Raw genomic sequence first — 23886 nt, 5'->3', positions numbered from 1 at the left:
TGTGGTAGACAACATGTTGTCTCTTGTGAGACTTAGAAGTTCCTATGAGATGCTTTCATCCTCTTGACGGATGAGAAAACTGACACCCAAGTTAGGTGATTTGTACATGGTCAGACATCTAGGAAGTGGTTTTCTAACTGCCAAGTCTGTACTTTCTCCGAAGATAAAGACACAAGCTACCTACCTCCCTCTACCCCTATGCCTTGACTACCCCCTGATGAGAGGCGTTACCAATCATCCATCCAAGCCCTCTGATTCTGACTTCAGAAGGACTATAGTTGATTAACCTCTCTCCTTTTCATCCCACTACAGTCTGTTCCCATCACAGAAGCTCAAGTGATCTTTCATACGTTTAGATTATGACATTCCCCAGATTAAGCCCCCTCATGGTTTCCCAACTCACTCCTATAAATATAAACCCTTAATATGGTCTTCAAAGCCCTATGTGGTCTGGTTTCTTGCCATTTTTTCAACTTCATTTCTTCCCTTTCTTTTGATTATTCTATTTCAGCCACTCTAGTCTTTTTGCTTTGCCAGAACACTAAACTCAGCTTGCACCAGCCTCGAGACCTTTGCATTCGTTATTCTCTCTGCTTGGAAAGCTTTTCTCCCAGATATTTAAGTAGCACCTCCTTTCATTCAGATACTATTCAAATGACCTATTCTAAATCCTCAAATAGGTGTTGCTGACTACATATCTAAAGGGATGACTTTCTACCCTCCTATTGGTCTATTTATACCCTATTTTTCCTTGTTAAATATTTATCACTGAGTGAAATTAAAGTATCTATCTGTTTCTTTATCCCTTTATCTCTCTTTCCTATAATAGGTCCTATTTGATCAAGGACTTTATCACTCTGTCCTCAGCCCTCCGGCAGTGCCCTCCACTGAAGAGAAATCCAATAAAGTGTTGAATTAATGAGAATCCATCATTATTATACCTTTTCTTTGTTGAACACAGTCATTTATAGTGGGGTTTCACTGCAATAATTTGATTTACTCAACAAAACAAGTGATGGTAACAAGAGATAAGGCTTTGTCAGCCATCTTGGGAAGGAAGGCACATTTGAATGTCTAGCTCTGCGAAAATGGAGGAGGTCTTCTGACTCAAGGGTCTGTGCATTGTTTGAGAAAAAAACAATAAACTCTGACACTAAACTCCAGCATCAGGACTCAAGCTGACCCATTTGACCTTTCAAAGTAATGGCTTAGGGCCAGGCACAGTGGTTCATGCCTGTAATCCCAGAACTTTGTGAGGCTGAGGCAGGCAGACCACCTGAGGTCAGGAGTTCAAGACTAGCCTAGCCAAAATGGTAAAACCCTGTCCCTACTAAAAATGCAAAAAATTAGCTGAGTATGGTGGCACATGCCTATAAACCCAGCTACTCTGGAGACTGAGAAAGAAGAGTCACTTAAACCCAGGAGGTGGAGGTTGCAGTGAGCCAAGATCGCACCACTGTACTGTGACCTAGGCGACAGGTCAAGACTCTGTCTCAAAAAAAAAAAAAAGTAATGGCTTAGTTTACCGAGACCTGTTGCTATCTAGAGTTATTGAGCAGTTTACACACATCATCTCCACTACCAAATTTCTGGAGAAATGCTATTTTGATTTAATTGGCTATTTTTTTTAATAAAACATAAAACCCTTCAACATTTTTGCTTCTTCAAAACCCTGTCTAAAGCACCCAGATGCAACATCCTGTGAAATAAGTAAAGAGTATCTTTCTTTCCTGCCCCCGGGCTTGTCCTGTGAGCCCCAAGTCCTTGTGTTTAAGATTAGAAATGCTGATCTTAGGGATCCCCAGAAGATAGTCAATCTTGTATAACTGGTAAGTCTATGATCATTTCCTGCAAATAGATAGATATAGAATTGGGGAAAGTAAGAGAGAGTGCGCTGCCTTCCAGTTCCTTTGTAAAGCTTCCCGAAAGCTAAGCTAAATTCACAGGGTGACCTTGATTTCTTGAATTTGCTGCCTATTCCCCCAAAAATGTAGGAACGGGTTCTATAATAATATTAGCTTATTCTCTGGATAAATTCACTAGAATTAGGTTTAATAGTACCTATCCAGTTGTCAGAATTATTTTATCATGGCACTGTGTAGCCTGACTCTGGAGGGTATGTGTCACACTCTGATGCCTCATACTCTTCCGTCACTGGAAGAAAACTCCTAAAGACAAGACTTTATCTTGCTTATGTCACCTCTGGTCTTAACCCTAGGTCTGGCACGAAGCAGGTGATAGATCAATATTCATTTAATGGATGAATAAATAAGGCAAAAGAGTGGAGTAACCCAATTCAACTTTCTTCTCCTTCTACTTGGATGAATGTTGTGTTTTCCTAACGTAAAACTTCTCATCTCCACATTGGTTCTCAACAGTCAAAACCTTACTGTGAGAAGCAGCAAAGAGTATTATTTTCTTTTCACAAACAGCGCAATGGAGGCTCACAATGATTTGATAATTTTTCTGAATTCCTCCAGCCAAGGTCCATCAGAGCAGAGCCTTGCACACAAGCCTGCTGGCTGCCTGGCCCAGACTCATAAATGGGATGTGGGTCTTGACTGGACAAGCAGGCAGGAGTGCTGTGAGCCCTAAACTGCAAGCATTCACTACCACACGAGACAGGTTCACAGCCCAATTCCCGAGAAGCCACGGGCCCTGCTGCTCTTGCCCTTTTGCCTCTCCTTTTCATCTCTTTTCTCTTCCTTATGCCACTAGGGTTTTCCGGAATCTGGGAGCCTTTGACACTAAAGCACCTTATAAAATCTTACACACTAACAATATGAAATATTCATTTTTTGAGCCCCAATGGTGTACCAAGGTGTACAGCATGGCACTCAGGCTCTGGAGTCAGACAGCCTAGGCTCAAATCTCAACTCTGCCATGTATCTGGGCGCCTCAGTTTTCTCATCTGTAAAATGGGAATGCTGATAGTCCATGCTTCTTAAGGTAGTCAGGAGGATGAAATGAGGTAGTGCATGTAAAAACACGTAGAACTGTGCCTGACATGTGTCCATACCTCTCATTTTATCCTCGCAACCACCCTCGAAAGTAGATTATAATTAACCCGTTTTATAGATGAGGCTTAGAAACATTAAGCAGCTATTTTAACAGAGCTCTCTCTGCTGACCACTGGTAGAAGTAACATTCAAATGCAGAACTATGTGATCCCAAAGCCCTGGACTTTATTCACAATGCCCTCCACACAGCTACATACCTGCATCTGCTGCTTCTCAAAGGGAACTGGCATCCCAAAAGAGCGCGCTGTAGAGCAGGCTGAACCCAAACAGTTCAATCCTCAAGGTGAATTCACAGGTCAATGTCACCAGGTGCTGCAAACCTTTTTAGGAGCAGGAAGAAAGTGTCCTTTCAGGCTTTTTGGGAGCAGGGAGAGAGTGTCCTTCCCCCGCTATTAGAGGCAGCCTGCTGACACCCCCTCCAGGCTCACCTGAGGTGCACCAGCATTTGCTAATACCTGCTTTCCCCAGGCCTTCATCCTGTTCACCCACAGTTCTTTCCAATTAGATGACTAACAGGCTGGCTGCATTACTTAGAAGGGAAGCTTCATTGTAAAACTTGCTCAGGTGAAGGCAATTTCCTGAGATTGTTAGCATGCTCTCCTCAGGACCAACTCCCTGCAAGCCTGAAGAAATGGGAACTCTGATTATTCCTGAAGCTTCGATTATTCCTGAGGGAACTGGCTACCCCCATGGTCCCTTGCTCTTCACCACCTTACAGGGTACTCTCTTCCTGGAGGGAGACTGGTAATTCCCTCTGGAAACACTGAGCAGCTTTCTAGAGGGCCTTTCTAAGGAAGTGATGAAATATCACATCGAGTATGCACCAGAAGACTTATAAAGGCAGTGAACTCAATTTCGTTCACTTTGAAATGAAGTGAACTTGCCTTAACATATTAAAGCAGACAAACGTGTCCTTCATAGTAGACAAGAATGCGTCCTTCATGGGTGGAACTGTAACCAGGAGGCAGGAATAGCAGATTTGTGGCCAGAAATTTCTCCCCAGTTTGGGCTCAGGAAAGCAGAAATTTGGGATCATGGAAGGGGCAGCAGGCTAAGTACCAGGTGAGTCTCCTTATCCCACCGGACCTCCTCCTGCCTTGTTCAGAGCTCCTCAGATGAATCACACTCCTTCCCTAAGGCTAGCATCAGATCCATCCCTAGCTTCCCTTTCCAGCACTATCTCCACACTCTCTCCTTCAACTCTCAAGCATTCCAGCACACTCTCTGGATTCCAAATCAATGTCAGATTTATCACGTCTAGACTTTCATCCTTCATCTTAATTCCCACTTCTCCCAGATGTCTGATCTCACAGACTCTTGCTTAAGAGCCTTTTTCTCTCCTCCAAGCTAGAAGGGATCATCTCATCCTCAAGACTCAGAATAACAATTTATCCTTACTGCTCTTGGTGTCCTCCTTACTGCCTATCTTGCAGGTGAAGGGATGGCCCCTAGGTCATAAAGCAATTCGAGGCAAGGTCTTTTGACTTCCTCTCCTGTGATCTTTGTACTGCTTCATCCTTCCTCTCAAATTTGAGAAAGCAAAATCTGAAGTCAGAACAGAAGCAAAAGGAGGCAGCTTTGTTTCTTACATTAGTTGCCAAAGAGGCTACAAAAAAGCAGTTGCCTAAGCCACAGAAGTCTTGTTTAGCAGTGAGGACCACAGGGAGTCACTCAATATGTTTTATTTGTGCACACAGGTGGAGCTCTTTTGTCTACCTCTGACAGCAAGGTATCCCTGACTGTCATTCCCCCGGGAGCATCTATGAGGATGCACATATCTCATTGAAAATATAAGGAGATAAAGAAAATTTTATATACTAGAATTGCTCCTAGGGACAGAGACAGTTAAGAAGGAGAAAGAGAGATTAACACCCCATCCACAAAACAGGCCATTCTGGACCATCTATCATGTGGGCAGTTGGTCAAGATGAAAGTTCATGAATTGCAATCAGAAAATAAAATGGAAGAAATAGAATTTTAAAAGGTATTACTTTTTGGCATGGAGAGATTGGAAATAATATTTTGATGAGGGGCTTGAGGCTAAGGGTTTGCTGCCCAAAGATCATGTTTGGCCAACAAAGTTCCTAAACTTCCTCAAGGGGCACAGCTGTCCGCCTTGCAGCCACTTTTTCCTTCTTATTCCTTTCTAAAGGAATCCTGATTATTTTCAGATGTCAACGTTTTCCCTCATTTGAACCAGGAGAAGGCCACGCATCCACTACCTCCAGAAGGGCATTCTAATTAGTCTAGGTCAAGAGTCTGCAAACTGAATCCCATGGACAAAACACGGCCAGCCACTGCTGCCTGCAAGCTGCCTTTTACCTTTTTAATGGCTAGTAAAATAACCCAAAAGAAGAATAATGTGCCCTGACACATAAATTTATACAAAATTCTAATTTCTGTGACCATAACTTTTTTAACAGCTATATTCAGATACAATTCACATACTGTACAATTCACCCATTTAAAGTATACAATTAAATAGCTTTCAATATATTCACAGGGCTGTACAACTATCACCACAATCAATTTTAGAACATTTTCATTACCCCCAAAAGAAATCTCATGCCCTTAAGCCATTACCCCTAATCCCCCTAATTCCTCAGGCTCTAGACAGTAATCTATGTTTAAGTCTTCATAGATTTGTCTGTTCTGGACATTTCATATACATAAATAAAGTTTTATTGGAACACATCCACGCTCATTTACATATTGTCTATAGCTGCTTTTACACTATAGCGACAGAGTTGAATTGTTGTGACAGAAACCATATGTCTTACAAAGCCTAAATTATTTACTATCTGCTCCTTTGCAGGAAAAGTTTGCAGATCCCTGGCCTAAGCCAGTTAGATTCTGGCATTCCTTTAGAGTCTGTTTTTGGGCGAGGGATGAGCATGTGAGCATTGCTGATCCAATCAGACATGAAGAAAAAACATTTCCTCTTCCCATGAAATAGGTTTCTCTTTCCTGGGCATTGCAGGGTGTGACTCAGCTGCTATTGAAAGACATCTAGGCACTGTGAGCGGACAGTCTGAGAAGAACAGTGAAGATGACAGAGCCAGTATAGAGAAAGCAGTTCAGCACTCCGTTACTGAATCAGTGGATCCTGAAATCCATTCACCTCTGGAGTTCCTGTCACATGAAATATCCTCATTATTTAAGACAATGTGAAGTAGAGTTTCTGTTACCCACAGCCAAAAGCAATCTACAAGATACAGCTTCTTGCTAAAGAGGGTGGTTGAGTAACATGCTGGTTTGAACCAAAGCTGAATTTTCCTAGACAATGAAAGAGAGGCTAAGCGCAGAGGCCATGAGAAGACTTCTTGCTCTACTCTTTCCCTATGCAATGTTCTGCCTCCGTAGGTAACTGGCAATGTTCCGAGGGGATTGTTTTAAAGGAATACCAACTTATTGGCCTGCCCACTCCTCTGTATGTCCCTGGTTTTTCAAGTAGCCTGCTCAATTTTGAGATATGGCTCTTAATCCCATTTATAAATAAATAAGTGAATAAAATGAATAAAAGTTGAATTGCTCTGTTTAAAGTAGGAACATTATGTTTTTGAGTGTGGTAGGCAGAATCTGATCTATAGCTTACATTTTCCCTGGTGCTTGGGAAAGCCATTGTCTGTTTAAGAGAATGAGTAATCGAAAATGTAAAGATAGATTTTTCTTTCCTTCCATTCTTCCTTTCTGTAGTGGACATCCATTAAGAAGTTAAGAGATTTTGTTATTTTAAATTGGGCCTGCTGTGGCGGTACTATTTCAGGTATTTCTTTCAGAATTGGCTTTTAGATGTAGACCCTTTTTGAAATTTGGTTCTTCATGTTGCTGCCCGTGTGACTTGGCCAACTAACCACTTGGAGCATCAGGTTATGTATCTATACAAACGAAGGCTGATTTGGTAGAATCCGATGTTATATGGGGCTAAGCATATAATCAGTGTGTCACAAGAAAATCTCCAACTGTTAAAATTACCTTTAAAAATCTTTTAATTTAATCATGGAGAATGGACATTTTCTCACCTGTCTTTTCCTATGCTGAACAAAAATATATGTGTTTTTTTTGTTTAACCCGTGAAAGTCCATCTCAGTGAAGTAAGACACTTTCATCAGAAAAATACCAGGGTATCCAAGACCGACTCTCGTAGCACCCTGTGGACTTCTTTCAAGTCACACTGACTCCTGGACATGTAGAGGGTGAGCTGAAGAGTGACATTTAGAAGGCAGCGATTTAAATTCCCCAGTTGTTCTCTCTGACTCTCAATCTCTCGAGTTTGCCAAATAAGAAGAGTTTAGTTTTGTTAGTTAAATCCCTGTATGTGACCCCACGGAACTTACCAATTTGGATGTCTAGTTTTAAGTCTGATAAAATACTCCAATGTAAATATAAGGAGATACTCACTGAAAATATAAGGAGATAAAGAAAATTGTATCTTCATCTGCCCAGTGTGGGGTAGGTGTGAGTATGCTGTTGAGAAAATTTCTAGACACACTAGACCTTGCTCTGTTTCTGTGAATCTGCATTATCCTTTGTCTGTCACAGTGTCTCCGGTAAGTTGGTTGCTGGTAATTGTCTTTCTAATAGGAGTCTCTTGCGTCCTTTATGATGGAATCTTGGACACGTCATCCAGCAGTGGAAGCGAGATTATTTTTAGAGGACAAGCATACTCATCGCCCTACACAAAATCAATCTGCTTGCTTTTACAGAAAGCTTGGACTTTAAGAGAGCTTGAGATTCTGGGTAGTTTTTCATTTCAGTCTTTTTTATATTTTTAAAAGAATATTGAACTGTTTCCACGGTGACATTTCATAGTCACAGAGTCTGGAGAAAAAAAAATGCCTTAGTAGCAAAGCTGGAGAAGCAAAAGATTTCTCCATAAATCACCAGGCATTTTGATGGTGTTGTCAAGCTTCCAGGCACCACCTACTCTGAGGCCTAAGGACAGTAACCTAACAGACCAGGAGATAAAAGCCCCAGGGAACTTCCGTGACTTAGAAAAGCTGGGCAGTAATAGCAAATTATTCATATTTTTGAATAATCTTAAAATTGTACTACTTTCTTCCATTTATTTTTCTTAAAGTTGGGAGAGATATTACTTGTGAGCCTTGCTATTTTAATTTCTGACCCTAGAACAGACAGAAAAAAATAAATGAGAAAACAAAGAAAACCTGAATTTAAAAGTAATATGTTCCCATTCCCCAAACACACACACAAATATGATTCATCAGTTCAGGTTAGGATGTGTGAGATGGTCAAGGCACGACTTAAATCCCAGATTCTGATCCTAGCTGTAACAAAAACTGGCAGTAACCTTGGGGAAAAGAAGAGCTTATCTCTTTATCTATATACCTGTGTGTGAAACAAGTAGCTTGGAATAACCTCTGTTATAAAAATTGCATTTTGTTTTGAAAAATTGTTCCAGGAGAGGATATTATGTTTCATTTCATAGCTAAATGTCTTAGTCTGTTTTCTGTTGCTCATAATGGAATGCCTGAAACTGAGAAATTTATTAAGGAAAGGAATGTATTTCTTATAGAGACTGAGAAGTCCACATCCGGTGAGAGCCTTCTTGCTACTGGGGACTCTGCAGAGTCCTGAAGGGGGCTAAGGTATCACCTGGCAAGGAGGCTGATTCAGGCTCTGGTTCAGGCTCTCTTCCTCATCTTATAAAGCTACCAGTCCCACTCCCAAGATAGCCATTGATCCATTAACCCACGAATCCTTTAATCCCTGAATCAATTAATCCATTCACAAGGGCAGAGTCCTCATGACCCAATCACCTCTTAAAGACCCCATCTCTCAATACTGCCACATTGGGGATTAAATTTCAACATGAGTTTTGGAGTGGAAAAATATTCAAATCATAGCACTAAATAATTTTAGGAAAACCTGTTTATTCTTACTCCCACTATGGGTTCACTTTCCCGTTACTATATTATACGTTCCAAGATGATCCATAATGGAGTAAAATAAAACACAATATTTCTTGAATTTATTTGAAGAAAAACTATATAACATATAACACATATTATATATAATATATATATAATGTATACTTATCGAATATATATATGTATAGTATAATATATAAATATATAACACTAAATAATCATATAAATATATATAATGTATATAAATAAAAATATACACACATATATTTTTTCCCTCCTCTGGTTCACATCTTAACCAAATGTAGAACTGTTTCTTATGGGACATAGTTTGACAAACCCTAGATTGAAATGATAATTAAAGACCTTGGTGGTTTTTAAATATTGGCATTTTATGACTTGGTAACACTCCATTAAGCAGTACATCAAGCCAATTACCATACTGTGATAACTGATGTGCATAATGATGACCAGCACGTTTTTAAGATCCTGAAGGGCAGTCTGAGCCAATGAAGAAAGATGGCTAAGAACTGTGTGCCTTTTTATATCTGGATATTTCACTTATTAGTAGCTTCAGAGAGAGAGAGTGTTTATATGCTGTCTTAATGTATATTATTGAAAGATGAATGTTTTAAACTGTATATATTTGTGGCTTCACACACACATCTATATTTCAGGTGTAAATGGAGCTCTGTTGAAGGGGAAAAAGCAGCTGGAACTCAAAATTCTTCTGGTAAGTTTTCATAGAGGGTTCTGATAAGAGGCATTTTGTTATATGAAAAGCGCATGGGCTTGGCAATCAGACAGATATGTAACTAGCAGGCTGAGGTCTGTGAGTTATCTCTCTGAACTTCAGTTTTCCATCTGTTAGATATGGAAAAAAAGTAACCACCTCTAGATGCTAAATAGCAAATGAAAAGCATCTAGCACATAGGAAGAATTCAACACAAAGTTTAGGTAGATTTAGACCTCTTTTCAACATATCTTCTTCAGGACAGAATCTATAACTTCTAAACTTGCACTCTGCACAATGTCTAGCACACAGTGAGTTCTACTGCCACATATAAACTGCTTTATAAATTGATTAGTTAACCATGAAACTTAAATTTTGAAATAAATTAGGCATTTATTCTTGCCACACCCCCCTCTACCAAAGCCCATTAGCAGAATAACTGGGGTGTTCTTCTTCCCTACCTCAAACTTCAAATTGCAAACTTCAAATTGTCACTTCCTCAGAAGGCTTTCCTTGACCACCTTGAAATATTCTGTTGGCAGCACTGGGTACTTCTCTTTTGGAGCACATTCTGCAATACTCTTTCTCTTTCTCTGTCTGTCTCTTTGCACTTCTTTGATTATCATCTATTCTCCCAAACCAGTTTGTAAACTGTGAGAGGGCAGAGACTATGACTGTCTCTGCCAATTTTATCTTCAGTACTGAACACATTGTTTAGCACATAGTAGGTACTGAACAAATATTTGAATGAATGAATAAATGTTCTTTCTCCACTTCTTACTAAAAGCTTATTCCTTGTGAGTTTTCATCAAGGCTGAACATCATAAGTAAGCTGCAGCCAGAGTTCTGTCTGTGCCCTACCTCTGCAGGAAAACCTAACCTAGTGACTACTAAAAGGTCACATCCTAGGCCTAGGGGCTTTTGGCCAGCTTGCTTACAATTGGTTTTCAACAAAACAAAAAGCAATGGAAGGCAAGTGAGACTGGGTCAGAAATCGTCTCCATACAGTATTATCAACCATTTTTTTGCTGCTAGCAACGTGTAGCTGTTTGCTTGGTTTCTCTCAGTTTCTGGGTTCTCTAGCGCCACCAAACTTTAAAGACTTCATTTCCGGTGGGTTTATATTTGCATGAGCTCTGGCCATCCTACATTGCTCCACCCGGAACATTTGTGACTTAACTGCCTGGCTCCTGACCCCATCACTCCTCCACACCCTGCAACCCATGTCTCCCTTGTGCTATATTCCCCAGTCTTGGCTCTGTTCCCAGTGCCCTCAGCCTGCTGCCACCCACGGCACAGCATGACAGAATGATTCCTTCGACAATATTTGCCTTTGGAAACATGGCCCACGGGCAAGAGATGTCTGGATTTAAATATCCAAACTGCAGCTCTCTGCAGCAGAATTGAGGAACTGTGTTGTCTAGGGTCTTTCCAAACCCAAGTGCCTATGTGTTCAGCAGGCTCTCTGGTTTTCTGAGAGACTGTGGATGGGATTGGTTTTATTCTTTAGCTATTCCCCAGTTGACCTTGGCTGACTGCCCTGTGTCCTGGTATCCTTCTTTAAACCCGAACATGGAGATCCCAGAAAAAGAGGATGCTAAATCAAGGCCAGCGGTGGTATTTACTTAGAACAGATGGTGACACAATCCCAAGCTTCTCTCTCTGAGCATTACTCCAGGAGAATTTTCTGGGTCTGATACAGCTGAGAAAGGATGAATTCAGACACATTTGCTCTCTGAGCCTGTCTACAAAAGTGTGTTAAAAACTCATTATTCATTTTTAAAAATAGAGACCTCTACAATGAATTCCACTTCTATGTTCGTAGTATGTGCAACAGCATCGTATTGGAAAGGAACCAGACTAGGTGTCTGGAGATTTGCATTCTACTTCCAGCTTGAAAAAGTTACTTAATTTTCCTGGTCTCGTTTTTCTTATAGGTTCAGCTGCCTTTAGCTTCCTTATATTACTATGTGCGTAATACCATGCCTGGCTAAAAATAACATGGATAACAGAAAAGACTAACATTTATCTAGGGTTTCTGTGTGCCTGATACTCTTCTAAGTATTTTAAGGTATTCGACTATTTATTGCATGAATAAATAACTATGAAACAGAAAAATGAAATCAAGTCCTTTTAAGAAAAATTATTTTATGTATTGTTTGTTTCTACATATTCTAATTTAATTATCCTCTGTTAGACCTCTCTCTAATACTGTTCCTACCACATAGTAATACAATTTTCTGCTTGAGTTTTTGGCATCACTAGATGTCAGGGTATATGTTCTCACTCATTTTTGTTCTCTCAGCACCTGGTATAAATCCTAGTAGATAAATGTGTTCAATAAATGTAAGATTCATGAATGGTCCAGGGACACTAAAATGTAAGCTCCATGAGGGCAGTGGAGCAATGGCTTTGTCTCTTGTATTCTGTACTCCTCTGTGTTTGAAACTGTGCCTGGCAATGGTAGATGCTCAACAGCTATATGAGTGAATGAATGAACAAACAAGCTAATGAACAAACAGTGAAGAATCCACTGACAAAGCCATGGTTGCTTTGTTTAGTGTACAGAACTACTTGAGCATCTATGAAACAGAAAGACTTGAGGCAGAGTAGGCTGTGGATTTTAATAACACCTGGTAGGCTCCAGGAGCAGTCAAGGGGTTCACACAGTGTACAGTGTGACAGTTTGCATTTAGTTGGATGTCTCGTTCATCCTCTTTAAGTACAGTGATGATAAAGGAGAATGGGATCTCAATCTGCTGCAGAGAATAAAAATTGATACTCCTTCCCATTGAATAAGCAAGTCTCATTGACAGCTTTGATTCTTTTGCCTATTAGAAAGTCCATGATCCGTCACTTCAGGCAAAGCCCACGTGCATGTTTATCTGGTGGGTTTGCAAGGGAATCTGGGAAATGCTGCTGCCACCACCACAGATGGTATCTCTGCCAGCCATCTTGAATTGTGGCAAATGCTACCGCTCCAAGCTCCTCCTGTCCCAGCCCCTCTTTTTAATCTGCATCCTTTTATCTTTCTCATTTCACTTTTGTTTTCTGCTCTGCTTGGTTTTGATACTAGGAATTAAAAACAAGCATCAAATCGCATTTTAGATCTGCAGAGCCCAGTCATCTCAACCTGTCATTGACTTTCCCGATAGGATTTCTACTGAGAAAATTCAGGTGAGAGGACCTTCTGGGTTCAAACAACCAATGAAATCAAAGATATCGCGGGCTGCTGATTACAGTCCGAGCCGCTTGAGCCTTTGATTATGTAACAAAGAAAAAAGTAGCAAAAACAGAAATTCCTAAAGCTGTGTTGCATATTTGGAGTCTAGATTGTTGCATCTTAGGCTATTTTAACAACTTTTTAAAATTTGTTTTTGATTGGGATAGCACCTTAAAATGAAAAAGTATAACAAGATGTGTGGTATAATAGAGCCTTAGATGAGGAGTTCAGAAACAAGTTTTGCTCTCAGCTGTGACCTTCCTAGCAACTGAAAAACTTCCTCAGTTGATTCTTTAAATAGATGATAGTGTATCATATTTTATATATTGAGATTTAGCCATGCATGGCCCAATTAACAATAGCAGGAGAGGGAAAGGGAGGCAAGTTAGAAGTGAGAAATTCCTGACCAAAGTCTCTACCTTCAGTTCTCAAGATAAATGTTTATTCCATAGAAGATGGAATAATAAAAATCATAATAGTGGCCGCCATTGCAACATTTGTGAATGTTCTTTGAGTTAGTCACTGTGCCTAGTGCTTTATAATCATAACATTTAATCCTTATAACACCAGAATGAGGTGACAACTTTTCTTATCCCCAAAATACCAATAAAGAGATGTGGTTTAAAAGAGGTTCAAAAACTGACTCCCCAGACTAGGTTAGATCCCCTTGCTAGACCCTGTACTTTTCCTTTATATTGATTATCTGTCTAAGCTTATAGTTAGATATTCATGTGACTTTGTTCACATTATATTATAAGCTCCATTAGAGCATGGGCTGTAACTGTTTGCTCATTATTTTTGCATAGAATAATGCCTGGCACATAGTTAGTCCTCCATAAAAAAATCACTGACTGAGTAAGATAGATTTGCTAACTGGCATAGCAGCTGGAAAGACAGGTCTTTTTGTAGGAGCTGGGTACCTGAGGTCATGGGGCAGACATCAGATCCTAATCCAAGCCATAAATCAACTCTGAAGGCTTAGATATGGGGGTGTTGGGGGAGGGGAATCAATAGTAATGAAAGCTCCAGCAACAGACAAGCTTCTGAATTCAGACACATCATCCAAGAAATCACAGACAAGTGACTGGATCCTAGATCCAAGGCTATGATCTAATCAAATTTCAGTTCCTAGAAGACCGAATGGTAGAGCAGAAAATGCATGAATTCAGAGCCAGAAAAGATCTAGATTCAGATCTTCATTTGGTAACTCACAGCTGTGTGGTGTTGTGATTCTCCATTGGAACCCTTTTTAAATATCTTAAAATTACCTTAAAAATGGTAATAAGTCTCATCTCATAAAGCTGGGGAACATTTGATAACCACCAATTATTGGACACTTAGTATAGGCCAGGTGTGTGTGTGTGTGTGTGTGTGTGTGTGTGTGTGTGTTAGCACTTTACACACATTGGCCTACTTGCACTTCACAATTATTCTATGCTACAGGGACTATTGTCACCATTTTACAGAGGAAGCTGGAAGTCAAGCAGCCCTAGCTGTGGAGAGAGGCAGGTTAGAAGGAAAGAACCTGGGGGGGTGCAGATTACAGAGATCTACACTAGAAAAGAGATAGCTTACCTTTCCTGCTTTCACCCATAGATGTCATCACGATCCCCTCAGTAAGGACAGGACCTTACAGTCCTTTTTAGCCATATGCGCAGGCTGTCAGTACCATGTTGGGAGTTGACAACCAAAGTGAAATGTAGTTACCCTCCCAATTCTGGATGATCCTTAGGTTTTCTTCTGATAGTCCAATGTGCTAACAGAATTGTTAAATTCAACTTCTCTTCTCTGTCATGATTTAAAGAGATTCAAATAATAGTAGGGGGAATAATAGGACATTTCTGGGACCCAGAGCATAGCTGAGTCAGACAATGGCAAATGTTGACTTCCTAGCATTTCCTCCTTGACTTCCCCCAAGCACAGAGGAGCCTCCCCCTCCCTTCCATCAAAGCTGGTATTCCAAAATGCTTCCTGACACTTAGGCTGAAGTGTAAATGATGAAAGATAACAAACCGTAACTATGGGATATTCATTGCTGGAGAAACTAAAGTTTTGAAGTGAAAGGAATATTTGTGAGCATCAAATGAAATATTAAAAATATAAACTTTTAAGTAGATGGTAGAGGATATGGTGGAAGCCTCAAATCCCTCTACAATTACAGAATTTGGAATAGTAAACTATTTCACCTATATGTGAGGCCAGCTCTGTCCCAGAATAACCCTGAGATCACAATTTAATTCTGAGATCTAAACATCTTGGTTGCAACCTTTTGATTTACACAGCTTGCAGGCTGAAACTAATTTCTTCTTTCTCAGTTCAAAACAACAATGAATTTCTCCATCTTTTGCATAAAAGATCTGATTTTCATAACACGTAGTTTAGCACCTGATAACAATTAATTTGTATCTGAGAAATGTTATCAAGTACTGTACTTTGGTCTCATTCTGTCTTTTTAAATGGTGCTAGTAGCTCCTAACTGCCCATAGTGGTCTCGTGGCCTTTTTAAGGTAATACGGACAGCTCAATCCAGAGAGTGAAGTATCTAGTCCCACATGGTATGGTAGTCAGAACTTCAAATTTAATAGAAAAACTTCTCTGAATACCTAATTTGTACCCTTTATAAGTGAAAACTTACAAATGGTTGACAGGAGCACAGATCATGGATGGCTTCTAATGTCTTTGCCCACCTTGTGCTTCAACCCTTCCTCCCTTTTCCTAGCCAAGATTTCCAGTCTCTTCGGTATTCCAGGTACAGGATGGAGTGGAACAGGAAAGTCATGGCTTGACTGACATTGTCATGTACAGACTCTGCATTCCCCAGCCTTGGGAGCTGTTTATAAGTAACTGTACTTTGAGGGGAGTTTCCAGAAAGTTTGTATCAGTGAGTGCCTGACCTCCACAGCTCCCTTGAAGGAGGCTTATGCGTCTTCCTTTTGCTTTTTACTTGCAGCTCTTTACTGAGTCCCCAGGAATTGGGCAGTACATCTCCAGGCTCTTTTAGGTAAGAACTTTTTATTTTCAGCAGGTCCTCCTGGAAATGCCTAAGGTGATGCCCCTCAAGGATCTAGCACATGTAGCCCACTTCTGGTTCACTAGAATTGCTTAGGGATCCTTTGCACTGAGAGCCTCGTTCTGAGAACACTGTTTGATCCCCACCTTCATAATCTCCACTTTGCTCTGGTCAGCCATTTTCTCAGAAATGAGGATCAGTCTATTCTTCTACTAAAATTTTCCCTACCCTCACTTTCCATTCCTTAGATTCCACCAGAAAGACAGAGAAACTTAGTAGAAAGTAGTCTCAAAGGCCTTCTACCTAGGTGAGGGGCAAGCCCCTGCCCAAGCCTCCCCATGGCAGGAAGACTCACAGCACACTGGCATTTTTCTCCAAAAATCCTCTCAGTCTCTTCTTAGACTATCCAACTGCATAGGACGAGGTGGGTGGGTGAGTGACTCAAGGTAGTAAATGACTTATCTGCCATCTCCTTTTTGCAAATCCTGTATGATAGTTCTATTTTAAAATCTAGCATCTATTTTCTTTATGCTTCAGCCAAAACTGAGACAGGAAATTTGAATGTCCTGTTAAACCTCCATTTAACTCTCACGATCATTTCTCAATACTGCTGTTTCATTTAGATTTGTCTTTGGAAGACATATCTAAACTCGATACTTTTCTGGAAGCATTTTAATATCAACATTTCATCTGGTCTCTCTTCCCATGTGACCTGCCGAATTCTCTGATGTGGACATATTCATTTGATTCAGACTCATATTTAGGGAGTAGTAGGTTCAAGAATAGAATACAGGCGTCCTCACCCTCAGGCACCTGCTGCTTTCCACCAACGATAATGACAATATAAATAGTAACAATACTAATTATGCATATTAATTGTATATAAACACTGCCTTTAAGTGTAATAGCTTTATCAACCTGAAAACTTATACATAGACCGTATTCCAATGTCCATTTTACAGATGAGGAACCCACCACACAAAAAGGTTTAATAACTTATCAAGGTCACACAGTTACTAAGTGGCGGAGTAACTGGGTTCAGCATTTACATCCTTGACTCTTAGAAAAAGAGTGTTTTTTTTTCTTCTCACTGTATATTTTACATTCAGAGCATTTTGGTATAAAATATTTAATACCTCTATATGATAAAGGAAGACAGGATTACTCTCTTGACAGATGAGACTTGCAAGACATGCAAATTGAGTAGGAGACTGGTGTGAGGTCACACTGCTAATGGGAACACAGGCCACAGGTGAACGCAAGTTTCTTGAGTTCCTATCAAGTATTCCACACTATGTTAGGAGTCCTAATATGATCCTCTGTAACTGGCATTCTTGAAGGGGGACAGAAATTACTGCAAAGACTTTTCCAGTATGTTTCAAACTAAATTAGAGAGGCTTTAGGAGCACAGAATGAGCATGGAGTAGGAGAGTATTGAACTAGACAAAAGCCCTACTTCAAACATTATCATTTTCCTCTTAAGATTTTAAAAGAGATATGCTGCTTTTATTTATGTAAACAACCAATGTAGTCCAACTTTCAACTTTACAGAGAAACTGAACCCCAGAGAAAAAATAACTAAAGTCACACCGTGAATTAATGCACAACTAAGTCTAGAAGCCAGTCAGTATACTGGTTCTCTGGCCCTGCACTTGCCCCCATGCCTTCTGTTGCTCCTCTTGTGTGATCAATGTAATATAACCCTGAAGTCAGGCTGGGAGCTGACATACAGGCAGTATGGTTTGTACAGCTACCCTGGCAGTAAAACAAAGTGATTATGTTTCAATTAATGACATATGCATATGTATGCCAAAAAGAAACACCCTGCCATGCATATGCATTTATTATTAATTATGAAACATGCTTTCTTACATTTATATTTTTGTAGCTTTTTATAGCATTAATTACTTCACTAAATTTAAGAAAAATGTAAGGGATGGCATAAGCAGGCTTTACTGCTGGTAGGTAATCAAGTGGTAAGTGGCATGGGGTTGTCTATGTGTCAGTGAATGCTTCTTTCAATCCTGTCTTTGACAGTTGACAAAACTACACTTCTTGATCTCTACCATGATGCCTGAGTCTGCTGTGGTGTCAAGTGCTCAAATGCAGTGGGTAGCTAACATTCTATTCTACCCTCTAGGTGTACAGAAGTATTGGTCTTGGAGTTTGCAGTGCCGAGTTGTAACCACACCTTGGCCCCAGTTAACAATATAACTCTGGATACTTCAATTCCTTTTCTAATTTTATTTTTTCTTTGTCACAACCATAATGGAGAAAACTTCTTGGCAAATAAATGAAAGAAGACAAGATACTGGTGGAAATGTTGGATGATGGCTGGGGTAGAAGGGGTGGTAATTTTATAGAAGTAAAAAGAAAGGAGAATCTAAACCATAAGACTCCAGCAACTGGCTCACCAATCCAGACTCCTCCTCTACTGCTCCTCCCCGAAGGCCTCCAGCCACACTGCCCATCTTTCAGTTTCTTAAATAGGCCACATTTTCTCCTTCCTCTGAACCTTCTCATGCTCTGTCGCTTCTGCCTGGACCCCACCCCTACCTTTGCACCCTTTATTGGCCTTACTCCTATTAGACCCTTTCATAAGCCCCTAAGTGAGATTCTCCCTAGTGCATACCTCCACAGATGCTTCTCTTCACATCAAATCACACAACAGGCTTTATGGTAATTATTTATTCAACATTTGCCTTTCTTGGTAGACTGAAGCTCCATGATGGCAGGAACTGTGACTGCTGAGCTCTTGGCTATATTCCCAGAGCCCAAGTGCACAAATATTTACTGAAGGACTGATTTCTGAATAAAGCACATACTATATGATTCTGTCCATATAAAGTATTTTAAAATGCAAACTAATCTATAATGACAGTAAGCAGATCAGTGGTTGCTGAAGAACCCGGAAGGAGTTGGGGGGTGAGAGACAGATAGATTTCAAAGAAGCATACAGAACTTTTAGGAGTGATGGATATATTCATTGTCTTGACTGTGGTGATGTTTATACAGACATATACACGTGTCAAAACTCATCAAATTATACACTTTAAATATGTGCAGTTTGTTACACATCAATTATGACTTAATAAAGCCATATACATGTTAAAGTATAAAGCAAATAGAAATGGTGTTGTAGCATTTTTTCCTACAAACGCTGTTGTAGGAAAAAAGAAAGAATTGAATAAAATGTGCAGAGAATATTGCAGAGAGCTCAAAAAGGTCAGAGTAAAAAATGTCCATTATGATTTGAGTATTTTCGGGTACTTGGGAACCTAAGCCAAATCTGTGAATGGAAATCCACCAATTGGCTATTTTTCTTCCTAGTTAGCTCCATAAAATGAGAGGGCATCCTTCCCCCAGTCCTATTGTCTCTCTGTGCCAGTGTATTAATCTGATAAGCTCATTTTGCTTATAAGAAATAGAAATCACCCTGTGCTGGATTAGGCAAAAAGAGGGAAATTATTTTAAGAATACAGGAATTCCTGAGAAAGCCCAAGGCCAGGAATGTCACTCCTAGACCATGGGGAAAACAGCAATAGAGATCTGGAATGTGAGCAGTAACCCAGCACGCCCAGTTTACAGTCTTTGCTCCCATTGGCACCTCTGCCTCTTTCCTCTTCCTGAAAATCAGATTTCGAGACTCCTTAGTTGACTCAAAAAGACTAAGGACATCCTGTGGCTCCCAGGTTGGCAAAGTCCAGCTTTAGCCACCAGAACAGATGAGTTGTCACCTTTAAAGAAATCACAATTCCACAGCTCTGGAAGAGAAAATGTACTTGGTTCAACTAAGATTGGGGGCCTACCTCCACCTGCTCAACTTTGGCTGGTGGGGAGAGTCCCTTAGATGATATATGCTGCTTGAGCTTTCCTTCTTAGCTGGGGAAAAATGGGAGGACATTTCTTAAGGAAAATGAGAAGTGGTGATTTAGATAGACGCTCTGAAACTCTATATTAAACTATGTTATAGGTATGCAGAGTGGGGATGAGAATGTCCGATTCCCAGAAAACAAAATTGAACCTCAAATAATTCATTCATTTCCCCAAAGCATATACTGTAAGAGAGTGAAAGGCTTCCACACTTTGACTCCAAGACCCAGTGCCCTTGCTAGGTTTTCCTAAAGTAATTCTGCCTTCAAGAAAGATTTTAAATCTTATTTGAACTCATTATCCCAGCATTTTTGAAAGGAAAGATTGGAGGGGAAGCAAGATTGATTTATGTTTTAGCCGAAACCAAAGGCTTAAGCTGAAGAATAGAATATTAATGGTAATATTTCAGTCATCCTTTGGTGCAGCTGTGTTTCAAGAAGGACATCTGTCCATTCTGAAGCTAATAAACTACACTGCAAAGGTAACGATAGACATCTTCATTTTGACTTAGTTATTTCTTCTCTTTGCCTCTAAGATCTTAAGGAGACAAGGGGTGTATTGGGTAAAGTTGCTGTCAGAAAGAGTTCAGACACCAGATATATCCAGCTTGTTGAAACAGAATGTATCTGACGTCTTCCAAGGAGACAGATTATTTTAATGCCTGTTTCAGGACAATCCCTCAGATCAGAGCAGCACAAATCATTCAGATGGATGAGAAATAACCACTTATTGTGTGCTCACCTCAGGTGAACCAAATCTGGGTACAATTTGCAAAGAAGCCACAGTGATATGGGACCAGGAATTCAGCCGTGAGAGCTGGAGTGAAGGCAAAGTGAACAGCTTCTTCCAACCTGGGCCCAACAAACCAGATTTACCAAATTTACTCACTGGGTGAGCATGTCCTTGTGCTTTTTCCATGCAAACCTCATCCCTGAGACTCTGGGGTTAGAGGATTGGTGTATGAGATGAATGAATCAGATATTGTTTCTGCTCTCACAGCTTTAACAGTCAAGCAGAGAGAACTGAACGATCTTCAATACAGAGTACAGAAGGATCTATCTTAAAAGAGATGGGTGCACATGAATACTTTAGATTTCTTATGCCTCAAATTTAATTCCCTCGTCCACACCCAACTGGAATGAGCTTACTTTATCAGTAGTGACCCTACTGTACCTTTGGTTGTTTAGGTAATTGGAATTGTCCTTGGATCTTTCCTTTCCCTCACTTCCATATGAGGAGGTTGTGATTTATCAACCATAATCACATGTTCAACTGAAACTTGTTTTCAAAACATGTTTTGAAGCTGCCCTCTTCTATCAAGTCTCCTTTTAAGGCAGCCTTTCCAAGCCACCACCTTCTCTTATCTGCTGACTGCAGAAGTTTCCTTACAGTTCTATCTGTATTTACAGTTATATCTTTAAAATCCATTCTGAACTCTATTGATAGAACAATCTTCAAAATGAAAATTTGAGCATTTTATTTTCTAAAAGTATGACTTTTATATTGCTTTCCAATTTCTTTAGAAGTGAGATGCACAACCCTTGGCTGGCCTGGTTGTGAAGCATTCAGTGACTGGCTTTTGCCCACATTTGTCCCTAAAGCTTCACCTTCAACCACTCACTGTCTTAAACTTTCTCCTTATCTCTTCAGACCAACCTCAGAGTCCTGAGCAAGCCATATTGTTTTTCACATAAGGACAGTTAAACAAAAATCAGTCTCCTCCAGCTGAACTAAACAAAAATCAGTTTCCTCCTTTTCTGCTGCTCATTTCCTGGGTGAATCCACATTATGTTCCCTTGTGTACATTGCTCCTTCATAACACTCACTCTGATAGGAAATTAATTTAACATCTTTTTTCCACTAAACTGTAAATCTCATGAGGACAGGGATTGTCTGCTTTGTTTACTGCTGCATTTAACTTTTGGCATGGTACCCGACAGTCAATACATATTTGTAGCCCAGGAATTAAAATGAAGAGACAGAAAATTTAGAATAAAATCTAATTGTGGAGGGCTCCAAATGCCAAGCAAAGGAAAGAAAATTTGAAACCCAAAACCTGTCTCCAAAACCTGCCCACGGCCCCTGTGTAACTGCTCCATTTTTCATTGCTCCTGATATGAGACTTCTCCTCTGACATCTTGTTTCCCTGCCATGTTGAGGGCACACACAATGATTTATTTTCTTCTGTAGCCTCAACAACTGGCACAGGCCTAGCTAAAGAGTGTTGCAAATATCAGCCAATCTAGGCTAGGTCATGCTACATTGAAAAATCACACCCAAATCTCAACAGACGTTTATTTCTTGCTCATGCAAAGTTCATTGCAAGTGTAGCTATGTCTCCAAAGTAGGTGTCCTCCATGCCATGGTCAAATACATGTGACAACAGCTTCCGTGTCAACACATGCTTCCAAGCTCAAAATGACTGAAGAAGAGTAAGCTTGGCAGAACAAACTGAAGCTAATAAGTGCACCCAGCTACTGATCTCATCACTCTTAGATTTCGTTAGCCAAAGCAATTCACATGGCCATGCTTAACTCCAAGGAGACAAACATATATATGGAAATGTAGCAGTGATGATGACCAAAGGTCCCTCTCACCACCATCTTGGTTTTGGTGGGTTTTAGCCGGCTTCTTTACTGCAAGCTGTTTTATCAGCAAAGTCTTTGTGACCCATATCTTGTGCCAACCTCCTATCTCATCCCAAGACTAAGAATACCTTAATCTCCTGGGAACGCAGCCCAGTAGGTCTCAGCCTTATTTTACCCAGCCCGTATTCAATATGCAGTTGCTCTGGTTCAAAAGCCTCTGACCTTCCCCACCTCCGCTCCCTTTTATAAGAGAACACTTAATCCTAAGGGTTGTAGAGGGACAAAGGTCTATCTTTTATAACTTCTTCAGGATGCATAGGGGTGATGATATTCCAGTCAAAGCCCTGGTAAAAATAACCAGCGTTTCTTGTATTCAAGGTAGAGAGGAGCTCAGTCAGAAAGTGTCAGTATGGTGACAGCAACTTATAACTCTGAGTTCGAACAAAAGGTGATATATGGAATATTAATAAGTGTTCAATTGAAGAAAACATTTAGTAATCTTATTTTGCATTCCTACACAAAGAGTACAACTGCAATATATTCCACAACAGCAAAGCAAAATCAGCAAAATTATTCCAAGTAAAGTAAATTAGGCTTTCCATGAATTGGTCAATTGCTGGAACCAAGCTTAGATGGCATTGCTAGCTGATTCTAGTACATGCCCAGAATTAGAATATTGATCCAAATTTTTACATTACCCATTTCTCCCATTTCTTTTGAGCAGCAGCCAGAGATCACTGGTTGGTTTACAGGAATGAGCAGGGTTAGTATAAATTACAGAAAAAAGAAATCTCAAAACAACTGATAAGACTGAATTTAAGAACAGGTATACCATAGTTTTTGAAACCTAATTTTTTTCTCTCCAGTTTCCCATTTTTACTAAAGGCAAACCATAGTAAGATTGATTTGCTTACAAAATAAGCCTTAGCTTTATGCTTGGCCTGAATATTTGTAAAAAGTGCAGCAAGAATAATTATTTTTCACATAGGCTTTTTAAATTGGCTTCGTTGGAACTCTGTTCCATGGAAGGAATCTCATGAGAGTTTTTTAAAGCCAATCCCAGCCATGAGTTTATGCATTCAAATACCTGTGAGTTGAATAAATTTCTCTCCTCTTGAGGCTCCAAGGTAACTTGGGGCTTCTGGGCCAGTCAGAAAGTGACATTCTTTACTTATCACAGATCAGAAATCCTGTAAAGGGACTTCATAGACAAAGTATGAGGCCAGTTTTCCCAAAGGGCTTTTATTGACTCTATAAGTTTCATTCATTAAAGTAAAGCACACCATTCCAGTCAAAGTCTTAATAAAATGACCAGTTTCTCTAATTGTGTCCTGTTGCAAAAGAAAACAGGTTCTTATTGCACTTATGCAAATAACTATTGCTGTAAATTAAGAATACTCACATCTAGTTTCAAAATTCTGGAGAAAACACGTAGAGAGAAACAAATATGCTCCAAATTTTGTTCATAGGAGTATACTTTACTCAATTGCTAAAAGCTGTAAATAGCTCAAAAGAAAAGTTTCCTTGACTATGAATAACAAAACAAAGGAT

The sequence above is a fragment of the Saimiri boliviensis genome, chromosome 1 (assembly GCF_048565385.1).
Source record: "Saimiri boliviensis isolate mSaiBol1 chromosome 1, mSaiBol1.pri, whole genome shotgun sequence".
Classification (NCBI taxonomy): Eukaryota; Metazoa; Chordata; class Mammalia; order Primates; family Cebidae; genus Saimiri; species Saimiri boliviensis.
The sequence above is the reverse complement of the archived record's forward strand: the minus strand, read 5'-3'. Positions refer to the sequence as shown.